Source organism: Sciurus carolinensis, chromosome 5 (genome assembly GCF_902686445.1).
Source record: "Sciurus carolinensis chromosome 5, mSciCar1.2, whole genome shotgun sequence".
NCBI lineage: Eukaryota > Metazoa > Chordata > Mammalia > Rodentia > Sciuridae > Sciurus > Sciurus carolinensis.
In genome coordinates, this window is record NC_062217.1 from 22,868,463 (window position 1) to 22,886,051 (window position 17,589).

The window sequence follows — 17,589 nt, forward strand, 5'->3', positions numbered from 1 at the left end:
CATGAACAGAACTTTAAAGAAATATGAGATAGCATAAAAAGATCAAATTTAATTTTTTTGGATAGACAAAAGTTCAGAGATACTGACAAAAGAAATGCATAATCTTTTCAATTAAATAATGTGTGAAAATTTCCCAAACCTTAAGAATAAAATGGAAAATCAAATACAGGAATCTCACAGAACCCCACATATAAAAAAATTACAACAGACCCACACCAAGGCACATTATTATGAAGATGGTTAACATACAGCATAAGGACAGAATTCTAAAGGCTGCCAGGGAAAAACATCATTAACATTTAAAGAGAAACCATTTCAGATCACAGCTGGTTTTTCAACCAAGACACTTAAAGTAGGAGGTCTTGAAATAATGTCAGACACTCAAAGTTAGGAGGTCTTGGGATAATGTATACCAAGCTCTGAAAGAAAATGGATGCCAAACAAGAATACTATACCCTGCAAAACTAACCTTCAGATTTGATGATGAAATAAAAATCTTCCATGATAATCCAAAGTCAATAGAATTCACAACCAAAAGGACTGAACTGCAAAATATTCTCAACAACTATTTCATGAAGAAAAATAAAAAATGAAAATGAAATCCAGGAAAGGAAGGAACTACATTAGAAGAATAGTCAACCGTAACAGAAACTACTTCAAATTAAAATCTAGAGATTCAAAATGACAGAGAATAAGAATCATTGCTCAATAATAACATTGACTATAAATGGCCTAAACTCATCAATCAAAACACAAAGACTGACAGACCGGATTAAAAAACAAGACTCAACCATATACTTTCACAAAGAGATATACGTCACAGGCAAAGACATCCACAGAGTGAATGTAAAAGGTTTGGAAAAAACTTACCATTCACATGAATTTCACAAACAGGTATATCTATCCTCATATCTGATAAAGTAGAGTTCAAGTCAAAATTGATCAGAAAGGACAAAGGACATTTTGCCATACTGCTTAAATGGAATTAACCATCAATGTAACATAGCAAACTTAAATATTTATGCCTCAACTAGGGAGCATCTACATACATCAAACAAGCCATTTAAAATTTTCAAGAATCGAATAGATCAGAACACAATAATACTGGGTGACTTCAACACACCTCTCTCACCAAACAATATAACTTTAAATCAAAAACTACTTAAAGAAGCTATAGGACTAAAATATACAACAAATCATTTGGACTTAAAAGACTATAGAATATTTCATCCATCAATGAATGAATATACTTTTTTCAGCAACTCATGGAACATTTTCTAAAATAGACCACATCTTAGCACACAAAACAACTCTTAGCAAATATGAAAAAAATAGAGATAATGCATTGCATTCTATCAAATCATAAGGGAATGAAATTAGAAATTAAAAACAAAATAAAAAATAGAAGCTACTCTACAACCTGGAGACTAAATGATACACTATTGAATGACCAATGAATAGCTGAAGAAATCAGGCATGAAATTAAAATAAAAATACTTAGAGGTGAATGAGAATAGCAAGACAACATATAAAAATCTCTGGAACACTATGAAGGTAGTTATAAGAGGAATTTTAATTGCATTGGGCTTATTCATTAAAATAAAATCACTAAATAAATAACCTATGTTTACATTGGAAATCACCAGAAAAAGAAGAAGAAAACACCACCAAAAGCAGTAGAAGACAAGAAATAATTAAAATCAGAGTCAAAATTAATGAAATTGAAATAAGCAAAATAATTCAAAAAAAAAAAAATCAATGAAACAAAAAGTTGTTTCTTTGAAAAAATAAACAAAATTGATAAATCCTTAGGCCAAGAAACAAAAAGAGAGAGAAAACCCAAATTATTAAAATTAGTTATGAAAAAGGACAGATCCCTATGAATACCACTGAAATCCAGATGACAATCAGAAACTACTTTGAAAATCTATACTGCAACATAAGAGAAAATCTTGAAGACATTGCCAAATTTCTAGGGATATATGACCTACCCAAATTGGGTCAAGATGACATAGAAAACATAAACAGATCAATTTCAAGCAATAAAAATAAAGATGCCACCAGAAGCCTACCAAAAAAGAAGAGTCCAGGACCAGGAGAATTCTCAGTTGAGTCTACAAGACCTTCAAAGAAGAACTTACACCAATACTCTTCAAATTATTCCATGAAATGCAGAAGGAGGGAACTCTTACAAACTCATTCTATAAAGCTAGTATCACTCTGGCACCAATAACAAAGACACATCAAGGAAAGAAAACTTCATATCAGCATCCCTGATGAACATTAAAATAAAAATTCTCAGTAAAATACTGGCAAAATGCATACAGAAACATCAAAAGATAGTACACCATGATTAAGTGGGGTTTATTCCAGGAATGCAAGTTTGGTTCAACATTTGGAAATTGATAAACATAATTCACCACGTCAATACACTTAAAGACAACAATCTCATGATTAATTCAATAGTTGAAGAGAAAGCATTTGACAAAATTCAGAAGTCATTCATATTCACAACACTAGAAAAACTAAAGGTAATAGGAACATACATCAACATTGTAAAAGCTATATATGCTAAGCCCATGGCCAATATCATTCTAAATGGAGAAAAATTGAGAGCATTCCTTCTATAAACTGGAACAAGACAGGGATGCCCTTCTTTACCACACCTGTTCAACATAGTCCTTGAAACCCTAGCCAGAGAAATTAGAAAGACAAAAGAAATTAAAGGGATATGGATAGAAAAAGAAGAGCTTAAACTATCCGTACTTGCTGATGACATAATTCTATACTACAGAGTTATAGTAACAAAAACAATATGGTATTGTCACAAAAATATCCATGAAGATCAATGGAACAGAATAGAAGACACAGAGACACACCCACACAGATAGAGTTTTCTCATTCTAGAAAAAGGAGCCATAAACATACATTAGGGAAAAGATAGCCTCCTCAACAAATGATTCTTGGAAAATTGGAAATCCATATGTAGTAGAATAAAATTAAACCCCCGTCTCACTCTGCACAAACCTCGACTCAAAGTGGATCAAGGATCTAGGCATTAGACCAGAGACCTCTGCTTAGTGGAAGAAAATGTAGGCCCAAATCTCTATCGTGTTGTTGTAGGAAACTGACTTCTTCAATAAGACTCCTAAAGCACAAAAAACAAAATCAAGAATTAAAACATGGGATGGTATCAAACTGAAAAGCTTCTTCACGGCAAAGGAAACAATCAAGAACACAAACAGAGATCTTACAGAATGGGAGAAAATTTTTGCGACCTACACTTCAGATAAAGCATTAATATTCGTGTTATACAAAGAACTCAAAAAACTGAACAACAAAAAAAGCAAATAACCCAATCAATAAATGGGCAAAGGAACTGAACAAGCACTTAACAAAAGGAATATGAATAGTCAAAAAATATATGAAAAAATATTCAGTATCTCTAGCAATTAGAGAAATGCAAATTAAAACTACACTGATATTCCTTCTCACTCAAGTGAATAAAGAATTCAAGTAACCATAAATGTTGGTGAGGATGTGGAGAGAAAGGTACTCTCATGTATTGTTGACCCAGTTATCCTCCTCCTCAGTCTACACTCGTAGGACTTAAAATCAGCATACCACAGTGTCACAACCACATCAATGTTCATAGTAACTCAATCCATGAAAGTCAAGCAATGGAAACAACCTAGGTGTTGTTCAATCATGAATGGATAAGAAAATGTGGTATATATACACGATGAAATATTACTCAGCCATAAAGAATGAAATTGTGGCATTTGCTGGTCAATGGATGGAACTGAAGAATATCATGCTAAGTGAAATAAGCCAGTCCCAAAAAAACCAAAGGTCAAATATTCTCTCTGATATGTGGATACTAACCCACAAAAAGGGAGAGTGGGTAGAGGAATAATAGAAGTCCACTGGGTTAGACAAAGGGAATGAAGGGAAGGGAGAAAGGAGGGTAATAGAAAGGACTATAGAATTAATTTGACATAACTTTCCTAGTCTTCTGTTTGAATACACCAGCAGGGTAAGTTTGCTTCATGTACAACCACAAGAATAGGATCCTAACTAAAACAAGTTATACTCTGTGTATATATAATTTGCCAAAATACATTATACTGTTATGTATGAATTAAAATGGACAAATTTTAAAAAATAAACTAAAATTCAGAATATTCCTATAAATTGAATAAAATACTGCAAATTTAAGGAAGACTGAATTTGAACTTATTTACATATTTTACACTCTCTGAAAAACTAAAATTGCCTGTTGAAGGAATGAGTGAATGAATGAATGGTCTTTCCTTTCAATAGTAACCTAAACTGAATTAATATAATATTTTATCCAAATTTATTAGTACAGAAACATGAATAGTGAGACCAGGCATTTATTATGATAATCATGATGCTCCTTGATCACTCAGACTTTGTTGCATGTTAGTGCACTTTTTTAAAAACTGAAAAGCAACCATTTTACTTTTCTTCCTAATTCTATTCTCTACATCTTTGAGGGTCACTGACAGTTGTGGGGGCTTCAGCTATTTGTCACTAGGTAAGAGAATAGTTGTAAAACTAACCTTTGATTTGTCATTCATTGTTCCCTGAAACAGACAAAATCCAAGAAGCTAAAGGTTATCTGATTCCTTATGCTGCTTTTAAAATTTAGTGAATGCACTAAAGAAGCCTCTTAGTGTTCCCAATTAGCAGATCCTGCATTTCCTTCTTTATTATAAAATCTGTCATGCCCCCCTAGGAGCCCTGATCTGCATTGATTATGCTGCTTTTTATCCTCTTTCTCAAAACAGCTACAAGACATCTTTCTCAAGTCATCTTTCTTTCTATTGTGACTTGTCACTCTGATGTTCAGGATGGTACTATTTAGTTCTTCCCTTATCCAGGATCCCTTTTCTCTATATATAAAATGAGGAGGTTATTTTAATAGTAAAACAAAGATGTTTAAGTGGGTCATCTAGATTATTTGTCACAAATTATATTTGGAGGATAAATTTACCTCTACAGTTTATTGGTCTACTATAGACCAACTCAAAACATACCACTGTTGTAGGGATGTTTAAGATTCTCAGAATGTTCCTTCTGACAGATAACTTCTTTTTGGCACATCAGTAATTTCATGGAGTTGTCACCACAGAGCAGGAGGTAGACTCCAATCCCAAATGGGCTTATTGCTCTCAACTTTCTTTTGCAACATCTATTATTATTTAAGTGAAATTTCTCAATTCTCAAGGGGTCAGAGGGAAGGGGAGGGGAGGGTGATGGGATAATTAAAATGATCAAGGTATGTTATTTATGTATATAATGTGCCACAGTGAAATATAGACATTATAATAAGTACAATATTTTGTATAACTAAAATGCACTAATAAAAAAGGGGAATGGAAATAAATAAAAAGAGGAATTAGTCATGATATAAAAAAACATTTTATGATTGCCCATGCATATACACACACACTGTCTCATGAAATCCAAATTGTGACTTTCGCATAATGCTCTGTGCAGGATCCTGTTTTGAGTGACTAATATGCATCCATTCTTCAATCAATACATCAACTGTGTCAGGTATACAATAGTAAAATCTTATTTTACAGATGGGAAAACTGAGTAGTTGAGAGTTAAATAATTTCCTCAAACTCACATAGAAAGGAACTTTTGGATTCTGGTGTTGAACCCAGAAATAAAATCTCCAAAGGACTAACTACTTAACACTATGCAATGCCAAAAAATGAAATTGCATATAAGTGTACCAATGTGCAAAAGGTATAGAGACAAAGAAATTGCAATTAGTATATCTGCTAAAATAGAACAGGAAAAGTTCTGCACTAGAGCTTAAAATTGCAAAATATTTTCATTTGTATTATTCTATAGAAATCCACACAAAACATATTATTAACCTCATTTATATTTTCATAATCCTACACATTATATGAAAAATGATGTTTAAAAGTATCTTCAAGGACAACAATAAAATATTTTTGTCACCCCCACCATATTTAAAATATCTGATCTATTTAGAATACTGTATTATATTTTCATATATTTGTGACCAGTTTTGATGCACTTATGGGACAAGAAAGAGTTAACTATGAAGTGTGCAACATTTCCCAAAGGCGTCTACCCATGTGCTGAGGTAATACAGCCTAGTCTACCTAATTAATTTCTTATGTATGTCATGATAGACTTTATCAATACATCATTTCATGGTGCACTATTTTGCCTTATCTCATTGGATAGTTTTTATACCTTTCCAAGGCTTAATTGTTTTTCTCTCAATGTCCACTAAAAAGATTTTTATTACTTATAAATCCATTAGTCCAATCACTACATATTTTTACTTTTTAATGACTTTTAAAATGTATATTTTAATTGTTACATTTCTAAAATCTTTACATCTAGAAGATGAAAATAATATTACTTTCAAATAACCATAGTAAATAGGAAGAGAGAGAGAGACAGAAATTCAAATACTTCTTTGTTCTTGTTTTATTTGGTTTGTTGAAACAAACAAATCCAGGCAAGATGCACAGTAGCTATATCAACACGTAGATTTAAGTCTTTGTACACTTTTGCTTCAGGTCACAGAGTTGGAAAAATATTTTCAGTTAAAATGCTATGTAGTAAATATATCGTGCTTATTGCCCAACAGGCAAAATTGAGACTATTAAGTAGGTGCTTATATAACCACTTAAAATGAGTCATTTAATAATGTTAAAAACAACCACAAGACAAAAATTCTTAACTCCCATCAGAGGAAAAATGCATTTTGCCAGTAGCACCTAGTTTGCCTAGCCTTAGTCAGGAGAATTGGTCAAAAGTCAAGGAACATTCTTCCTCATCGACATAGAGAAAGAAAAATCTTTGTTAGTATTGTTTCCAAGATAAAGGTTGCTTTTGCTGGTACGTTCAAACCCTCCCAAGTTATGTCGTGAGCTAAATAAAAGTAGGTCTTAAAGTAGAATGGATAAGGTGATTCAAAATAAAATTTTATAAACATTTGCCACTGTATTTGGGAATAAATGACTTCATTCTTTAGTGGAATGTCTAAAAATATTGTATTCTATAATTGTGAAGAATTTTCATCTCCAAATGTAAGTGAACTACTTTGAATTTTACTTTGCTCTTGTGTTTAAAAACAAGAATAGTGATATAAGCACTACATTATTGTTTTAAAAAATTTAACAGAATGCATTAAAGTTTTGTACAATATAAAATTTTATTAATTTTGTAATACTATTCATAAAAAAATATAAAAAGAATATATTGTGTTACTTCATGCCAAAATACATTTCTTATTTTAATAGGGAAGAAATATTAATAGACTATACAAAATTTGTTTTAATTTATTCATACTGTGGATATATACTCTGTGGTTTCTAGAACTAAACATAAATTCTAAGTTCCATGCACTATTGTAGATTAATTCTCTGTTTTAAAGGTTTGCTATTTAAACTGTTTATGATTATTTTTTAATTCAAAGATATATTTAATATTTAGCTGATTTTCCATAAATCATTAATAGGTACACTATAGTCATTGAATCTGTTTGGATATTTAAAAATTTCTCAATAAACTTTTCCTTTTACAAAGAGGTCATAGTCATTCATTTCTTAATCAATCAGTGGAAATACTATTGAAAAAATCTGAAACCTATAGTAAACTACTGCCTTCATATTGCAGTTTTTAATTCTTCAAAGAATTTTTCTTAGTAAAGATAAGAACTTTAAATCTACACTTCTATCATAAGTAAGGTTTATCCCAGTTTGAGGAATAACAGTCTTCACTGCTCACTAAACTGATGTTCTTAAATGATGAATATGTATGTTATATGACCTATTGTTATTTTCTTTCTTCCTTTTTTCTTTTTTTCTTTCTTTCTTTATTTTTGGCACTCCTAAGTCCTGAGGATTGAACCCAGGGATACTCTGGTACTGAGCTACACTTCAGTCAGCACTTTTACTTTTTGAGACAAGTTCTCACTAAATGACTTGTATATCTAGAATATGCTAACTTTTTTAAGAACCTGAAGTTAAATAGAACAAAGACCTATAGAGTAGAGTAAAAGGGACGGGGGGAAGGAGAAAAAGAGGGAAAGGGAAGTAGTGAGGGCTTAATTGGAATAAATTATATTCCATGTTGTGCATGTGTTATGTCAAAATAAACTCCATATTATGTATAACTATAATACCCTAATAAAAAAATTAAAAAGATAACTTCACTCTAGAGAATGCACAACTTGCTTACAGAAACAAGGCTGTCCTTGAACTTGCAATCCTCCTGCCTTAGTCACCGTAGTAGCTGGATTACAGGCATGTCCAGTTGATATCTTCTATCACACCGTCAAATTATAAATTGTTTATCATTAATGATTAGTTTAATATGATTTTTTAAATATCCAAATTGGAAATTTTCAAATAAAATGCAATATGAATGAACCTGGAACTAAAAGGAGAGTTTAGCTGTGCATAATTATATAATAACAAAAATTAGGTCCCCCACATATAGCAAAATAAAAGAAAACACTTCAATATTCCTACTTCTTTTCTCGAAGTTTAGTTTAATATTTGAACTACTGACGTCAATATTACATATAATACTAATTGTATAAGACTAAAATAAAGTGAAATCATTGGCCAAAATCAATGACCAAAAGGACAAGTACAAACAAACATAAATGTGGACAAAAATAGCAAAATCTTGAATGTCTTATTACTTATTATTTTTTTCAGGAAGTTTCCTCAAGTGAGTTGTGCTATTTCTAAAGTGAAGTTATTTTGTTATTTTTTTATTAGTGCATTTCAGTTATTAATAAGATTGGAGTTCATTTTAACACATGCATAACATGGAATATAATTTGCTTCCATTTCTCCATGACTTCCCCTTTAATCTTTGATTTTTTAAAAAAATTAGTGCATTAAAAATACACATAACTACTCCAGAAAGCAATATGGAAATTCCTCAAAATACTAGGAATGAAACTATTACAAGAACCAGTTATCTCATTCTTTGGTATATATCCTAAAGATCTAAAATCAGCATACTATGTTGAGACAGGCACATCAATGTTTATAGCAGCACAACCTACAATAGTCAAGTTATTGAACCAACCCAAATGTGAACACATGGATGGAGAAAGAAAATGTGGTACATATATACACAATGGAGTTTTACTCATCTATAAAGAAGAATTAATTTACGTTACTTGCTGGTAAATGGATGGAATTGGGGAACATCATGCTAAGTGAAATAAGTCAGACCCAGAAGTCAAGGGTAGAATGTTTTATGTCATATGGAAAGGCTAGACCAAAATGGAGGGGAAAAAACAGTGGCAGGGAGGCTGGGGTGTGGCTCAGTGGTAGAGCACTTGCCTAGCATGTGTGAGGCACTGGGTTCGATTCTCAGCACTGCATAAAAATAAATAAAATAAAGGTCTATCAACCACAATACATAAATACATATATAATTTTGTTTTTTTAAAGTGGCAGGGAAATCCCATGAAAATAGAAGGGATATCAGTTAAGTAGAAGAAGATGTTCATTGGGGAGGGAGGAGGGACAGGAAAAGAAAGAAATGGTAGAATGAAACTGACCCAGATACCCTATGTACGTATATGAATATACCAGAGTGAAGTTATTTTTTACAAAAGGGAAAAGTTATCCAAACTTTCAAAGGAAATGTCAGTACTTAATAAAGCATGTAAAGAGTGTATATGTTAATAGATATAACTTGTGCCAATGAATTTCAAAAACAATACTATAGAAATTGTTTACATACAACAATCAACTTACTCAGTTGAGGAAGTCAACTAAGAGTATAATATCTTTCACTTTTCATATTAAAGCATATTTGGTTGCTGGAGGATGCAGTTGAATTACCACTCCCATTGTCTCCATTTACAAAATAAAATAAAGAAAATAAATTTTTAAATTATAAAACATAAAGCAAGAGTTAAGCAAACCTAATATAATTTGTGCCTTTTACAAAAAAAATATTTAATATAAATATTCACCACTTATATTTTTACTATAATTGTATAGATTCATAATATGCTAACAAAAGACAATTATTTCCTTTCATTAATATAATTTATTTGAAATTAGAAAATCTGTATTAGGCACACATCTTCTTTTGTTATGAAATCAATTCTAAATTGTGTAGCAAGAATGCTCTGTGGTTTTAATTCTAATTTTTATTCTTAATTGGATACTTAATTATTTGTAAAATTCCACCTAATGAAAGAGAAGAAAGAACCGAAAAATGTATTTTGTCTTAAGTATATTTGATATTAATATTACAACCAAAACATTGTTTTCATTACAAATAAAAATATAAGCACTTTATTTTTTATTGATACTATGCTGTAATACCACTATTCTAAAATGGAATACTTAATCCATTCAAGAAATGTTTTCAAAAGAATGAGTTTTAAGGCATAAGATGTCTTTTTTTGCATCACAATGAGAACCTTTATCAAGTCACCAATATATGGGACAAAATCTTCACGTTAGCAAATCTACAAAAATGAGTCAATAATGTCAGAAAGATGAGCTAGTTTAATATCGAGTAAACCTTCATGAAAACATAAAAATTAAGAGTTGGCTTCAGTGACCTCCATCACCCAGAAAATAAGGGAAGTCACCACATATGTAAAACAAAGCTTCGTAAACATGGAGCTCCAGTAGATTAGGAATAGGACAAATGAAATCTTTCTGCCTGCTCAGTCTGCTCTTACAAATGCCACTCATTGGTTGTCTTCTCAACAGGCCCTTGTTTCTCACAGTTTCAGAGATGGGAATCCATGATCAAGAAGCTGGTAATCAGACTGACTGGTGAGGTTCCACTTCCTGGCTTATGGGTAGCTCCCTTCTTGCTGGGTCCTTACTTGGTAAAGAGAGGGAGAAAGGAAGAAAGAGGAAACTCTGGTCTCTCTTCCTTTTACTTTTCATAAAAGTGTACTGATCTCCTCCTAGGCACCCAACAGAATGACTTCGAATGACTTCACTTAATGATAACTATTTGCCCCGTCTCCAGATCCTACCACATTGCAGACTAGGAATTCAACATGATGATGTTTTAATATTTACTTTTACACACTCACCAGCAAATATTATACTTTCTTTCCAAGCCATCATTTGATTTTGCCTCTTACCTTAAAGTCTGATGTTAGAAATTACATTTTATTCACGAAGATTTCCTTTTTCTGAAATGTAATGAGGTAGATTATATTTATTATTCCATTTTGTTTAATTTTTTATCTTCTCTCCATTATCAAGTAGTAACTTCTCATTCTTTCTTATAAGTTATTTTCATTTTTTTGAAAGCTAGATGGATAGATGACAGAATTTTGATTCTGATACTTGTATTTGGCTGTTTATATGAGTCACAATGAATTCTTTTCTGGCTTTATCTGTGATATCTGTCAACAGAAGTTTTAAGGTAAATCAATAAATCTGTTCTTTGAAGTTTTTATTTTGTTTTATTTTGTTTTGTGAAACTTGTTTATGGAGAAGAAATGCAGGATATTAAAATGAATGTGGAACACTAGCCTTTTAGTCAATCTAGAGAAGATAGGCACTTGCGGGTGGGTTTTGTCAGAGTGAAGATACGTGTTGTCTGAGGTGGAATGAGGAACTGAGACAGGAATCCATGTCACTTAAAGTAGTCTCGTCACACTTACCACAATCAGTGATACTCCAGTCAATTGTGAGAGGTCACATCAGTGAGAATTATCTGAGGAACTTAAGGAAAACACTCCACAGAAGGAGTGTCCCGTATTTGGATATTCTGTTACTAGAAATCAGCAGCACAAGATAAACTATCTGTCCGTATGTCTCCAGCTTGTCTCTGACATCCTTGTAAAAATAGGCAAAGCCCCCAATGACAGCTAGAGCAGTGGAGGAGATTAAGTGCAGAGAGCAAATGCTCCCACTCACCATTGTAATTTTTCTAGCTAGGAACAACCTTGAATTTCACTAAAACTGAACAATGTTTGGATGTTTCAAGTTTTCCTGAAATGCATTTTATTATTAGTGCAGTGGATTATTATCTTCTGTTGACCAGCCAACCAGATCTTTCATCCTGAGTGAGAAAAGCAATTTGAGAGAGTAAATAAATTATAGGACAATTATGTAGAAGAATAAAGTGGCTTTATACTGTCCCCCCTACATACTTCAGTTAATTGAATAAACTGTTGTATGAGCATGGGCCAGGAAGACCCCATAGTCACAGTCCTTCTGTTCCCAGCAGAAGGTTATCAGCATGTTTCATAGACTTTTTTTTTTTAATTCTCTCAGGGTGAAATTCCCCTTGGGTATGATGAGGTTATTTGAAAACACTTTGTTTCCTGCTAATTGAAACAGTTGCTTTCAAAACAGATGTTCTTTCTATTCCTTATAATGGAATTGAGCATGCAATGTGTGAAAAATGAATTTTCACATAAGCCATACCATACTCCATATTCTCTGATCAGTAGATTCCTGCCCAGAGTGAAATGAATGAAGGAACTTGTTAGTACAGTTCTTTTTTTTTTAGATTGTCCCTTTCTATTTAAAACAAACTAATTCTGGGTTTTGGTGCATGAAATTATTTTAAAGAGTAGATATGATGAGAAATAATTTTATCATTGTCCTCCTGAATATTCAGATATCTTGGATCCCTAAAAGAACTTATTCAGTTTTTCAAATGTGCTAATAATCACTTTCAGAACCTGCAAAGGGTATTTCTAATGAGTTGTAGCATCTACTTACTTATGAGGCACTATGAGACCCTGTGTGTTCCTTATGTGATCATATTTTGTCATTCCTGAAACAACAGTCCTTTGTAAAATGTACACATAGAAAATACAAATATTTGTTTTATTAATATTATTGTTAATTTGTTAATATTATCATTTCTGCTTTTTTTTCCACTTATTTCTGGAATAGTTTATCTACTAATAGTCTATCTACTGCTAAGGCAAGTTCCCAATGTTTTCCCTGAGATAAGTAACACAATCTCTTTGATAACTATCTACTAGCTCCAAGTGAAAAATTTCATGAATAACAACTGCTATGGTTGAAGAGGTGGCCATATTTTTCTTAGATGACATTTCCAAATTATACATGTTGTATGACTGGGATGATAGAAACCAGAGTTGATCATGGCATCTTTATCTTGCAAAATATTTTTTAAACCTGTATGTTGGTTAATTTTTAAGGACACACCATTTCCTTAGATAATGAACAGCAACAGGTCTCTTTTCATTTTGTCTTCTCTCTTCTCATCTACTAGTATATTGGTTTATATTACAAGTCTCACCAACATTCTAGAGAGGTGTCAGAAGTCGTGGGTCTAATGTATACTCAGAGGAGACATGAAATCACTTAAATTTTACTGAGTTGTTTGGTACACACACAGAATCACATACTCACAAACTAACGTTCTTCTGTTGATACAGATTGCCCTATATCATGATTAACTGTCATGGTATGACTTTTCCAAGTACTATAATGTAAGTTTCTACATTATAAAAATGAAAAAAATTCCCAGAATCCCCAAATTAGAAAAAACAATGAAAAAAAATTAAAAGTCAATATAAGAAATTCCTATGCTTTTACAAAGGTATAATAATGCCATATTCAATTAATGATACTGGTAGTAGAAGATAGTTTTTATTGGAAACTATTATATAATTAACACTTCATTTTTTTATATCAATATTGAAAAATCTATATCCAAAAATATGACATTGAAATAAATACGATACAGTTGAATTATATCAAATCCTTAAATAGTTTGATGTCTAAAAATGTAGACAATTATATAAATAGAGCCTACTAGTAAAAAGCATGTTATTATGATATCACTTTTGGTTAGAAAAAAATTGTATCTTTCTTTTTATTATATTTTTTCCTTGGATGGTTTCTCATGAGACAAATGAAAGACGCTGTAGCAAAATCTTATTTATATGATAAAATAATTGGTAATTTTTAACTTGGTCTTACATTGTTCTATATTTCTTCATTTTGATTAATCTAAAATAAAAATAAATTTGTCTTTATAAAATATAATCAAGTAACTCATTAGGGAAATGAAAGATAAGTTGACATATGTCTATGAAAGATATTTGATATAATCTAATATTTATTTCAAATATTTAATTTTTTTTACTATTTCAATACATGAATATGAAATCAATATAATTTTTTTCTGAGATTAAACAGGAAATTCTGAAAAATAACTTGTGCCTGTTTATCACTTGTTTTCTCAGGGAAACCATTCTACAAAGTATTTCTAAATTTCTGGCATTACTGGTCTTATGTATAAATTTGTGTTTGTGTGTGTGTGTGTGTATGTGTGTGTCTGCATATATAATGAGGAGATCCCACATGAAAAACAGGTGTAGGAAGATACATTTATTCCAACTACAAGCAAATCTGTACTTAGTGTATGCTACCCTAGGTTCAGTGTCAGGCTACTTATTTGTATCTCTAGTAAAAGAGACATTACATTAAATCATCTTGAGTACAAAATATGAGAGAGCAAGAGGGGAGAAAATGGGCATGCCAATAAACATAATGCAATCAAAATTTTAGGTTAAAGTTTCTGTGAATAATCCAATGCATAATATTAAATTAGAAATATCTGTTGAATATTTACTTCATAAAAAAGACACATTGTTTCAGAAGTTTAGGTTCTTTCTTAGTTTCTGTCCTTTGAATACTGACATCTGTTTTCATGCAATTTTATTTTCTCATGGTGACTTTCTGGGCCTAGGTGCCATGCTCATATTAAAGGCAAGAAGACAAGCAACTGAAGCAGGAATCTGTTCTCTGGTGTGTTCTGTCCCTTTCACAATCCAATGAAAACTTCTTCCATCTAAGATCTGATGTCCTGTTCAGCAGTAAAGGACTGAAGAAAGTGAAAGTTTGTGTAAAGATTGACTTGTACTGTCATGACTCGTTCCTGGAGAATGGGCACAATAGAAGGAAAATGTTCATTGAATTTGTGAGTGTGTGAGTGTGAGTGTGTGTATGTGTGTGTGTGTGTTTACAGCTAAGATAGGAAAAAATGTATTTCATAACATATCTATACCTAAGTACTGCTTAAATACCATATTTTGAAAAGAATAGACAAATTACACAATTATTTTTGTAAAAATTATACATATATAATACGCAATTTTACAAAATTTTATAAATTACACTCTAACTTTTTATAAAATTTAAGAAGTTTTAGTGGAACCCTATTCAGCATTCAGATTTTGTTTACCTTCATACATTATTCAGCAGTTTTCTCAGCATCACTGAATGAGTAGTATTCATTTAAAACTGCCTGGATTTTCGATATTGTAATTTGTTCATGATTAATATATTAGGTAAGACAAACAAGGCTATTTTGTGTTTTTTATGTCCTGTTAATATCACTGCCACTTACAACAGTGCCTGAAGTAAATAAGTGAAGGAAGTTATATAAAATAATTCTTTTTACCTGGACTTTACTACTAGCATTAACACTACTATCTATTACTCATTAAATAATTAAGTCCTAAAACTCTTTTGAATCTATAATGACAAACCACAGGTCACTGAATTAGGATTTCATAAACATTAAAATAATGGAACAAAACTAAACAAAAATAATAATTACATAAAATTTATAATCAAGATATGATTGATTTTAATTTATGTGCTTCAAAATTTTACCATGAAGAAAATCAATGTATATATATTCAATCAAAGATCAGATCTTCAATTAATTACTTGAGACACAATACAGTCATTATAATTTGATAGTTTAAATAATTTTTCTATGCTACATGGTTCATTGTAATAGCATTTTGAATTATTTTATTGTTATTCACAATCAGCTTAAGTAATTTGGAATATAATGCTTCTATTGTCACTAAAGGACTAGAAGAGAAATACTACATTAAAGCTCTGTAAATGTGAGCAGAGAAAAATAATTAGAAGGTAATTTCAGAACTACATTTTTAAAGGATTTGGTGCTCAAAAATTACAGTTTTCATTTTATCCATATCTAACCGAGGACTTTTATAAGAGAGACTTGTGAATGACAGCTTCAAGAAAGAGATCAATGCCTACAAAATAATAACCTCCCAAACAGACTCCATCACTCTTTCAAAGATGTTGCTTTAGTGTACGTGTGAGCTGTGTGTGATGAATTTGTCAGAACTCCAAACACAGAAGATTATGTTATGTACAGTGACAAATAAAATAAAAATCATAAACACTAATATTAGTAGAGATATGAAAAACAGGAATAGAATACATAATGAACACATACTGTGATTTATATGAGAGAATGAATCCGAGAAATGCAAGAAAACTTACAGAAATAAAGGCTCAAGTTTTATTTTTTGATAATTTCTAACAACTATCAAAACAAAATAACTGCAAATAAAGACACAAATCTACAACTATTATGATGGAACTTCTGAATTCCATGTAAAACAAGAATTCTTACAACACCATTGCTGTATTTCTTTCCAATTTGGTCCTGAAACCCATGTCTCTGGAGAGTGGCTGTAAACTCTAGCCCTGTCCTGAAGTGGCTCTGGTTGGGATCTGGTCATGGAGGTCAAGAGTTCACCTTCCTCAAACTATTTCTTCTTGCTGATACATAGCCTGACACCCAAGTTTTTTTACCTGTGACTAGGGGTCCCAGTTTCTAACAAGAAACATGTTTACACTTACAGATGCCCTGTGGCTCTCCTCTGATTTGTGAATAGTTTATTCCTACCATGAGAGCCACTCTGTACAACAGCCCTGTCAAACACAGAGGAGGCAACAACAAAACAGGAGAAATAGCAGGAACAGTGAATTACTTGCAGATCTAAGAGTGCAGAGGGCAGCACATCTCAATGGTACAACAGGAAGGGACAAGACTTGAGGGACATGTGTGTTAAATAATAGGTGGATCAAAAAAAATAAAACAAATAAACAAACATACAAAAAAATGAAGTCGCAAGAGGCCTGTATGGATCAAAGTCCATTCATCCTTAGGTCATTACCCAAGCACATTTTCTCTGTAAGTTGGAAATGAGTTCCCTGGGCTCCTGTTGCAACTGCCAGGTGACCACTGTGATGTACCTGCATAATACCCTAGGGTGTGGGGGTCAGTGGGGCAGGCCAAGAAGGTTGTATCTGAATATCTCAAAAGGAGATGGTCACATATAGGACAGATATCTAGATTAATCACACTGAGGACGTGAGACGTGGTGTAGGACTGGAAACTGTCAAGAGTGACTAGTCCTGCTTAAGTCAGGGAAAGTTAAATCCTTCAATATCAAAATGGATACTGAGACATGCAAAATTATGAGAATTTCCTGTATACAAAATAATGGTTTACTTACAAAAGAAAGACAATCAAATTCAAGTAGTATTATGTATTTTTAAAAATTCAAAAAAATACTATAACATCTTTTCATTTAAAATAATTACCCATATATAAAAATGTTGCAATAACTGTACAAGTAACTTCTTTCTTGAGAATTTTGAAAATATATTATTGACATCCAGACCCTCTCCCACCTCCCCTATGACTCCTTGATATTTTAGCTCATATTTT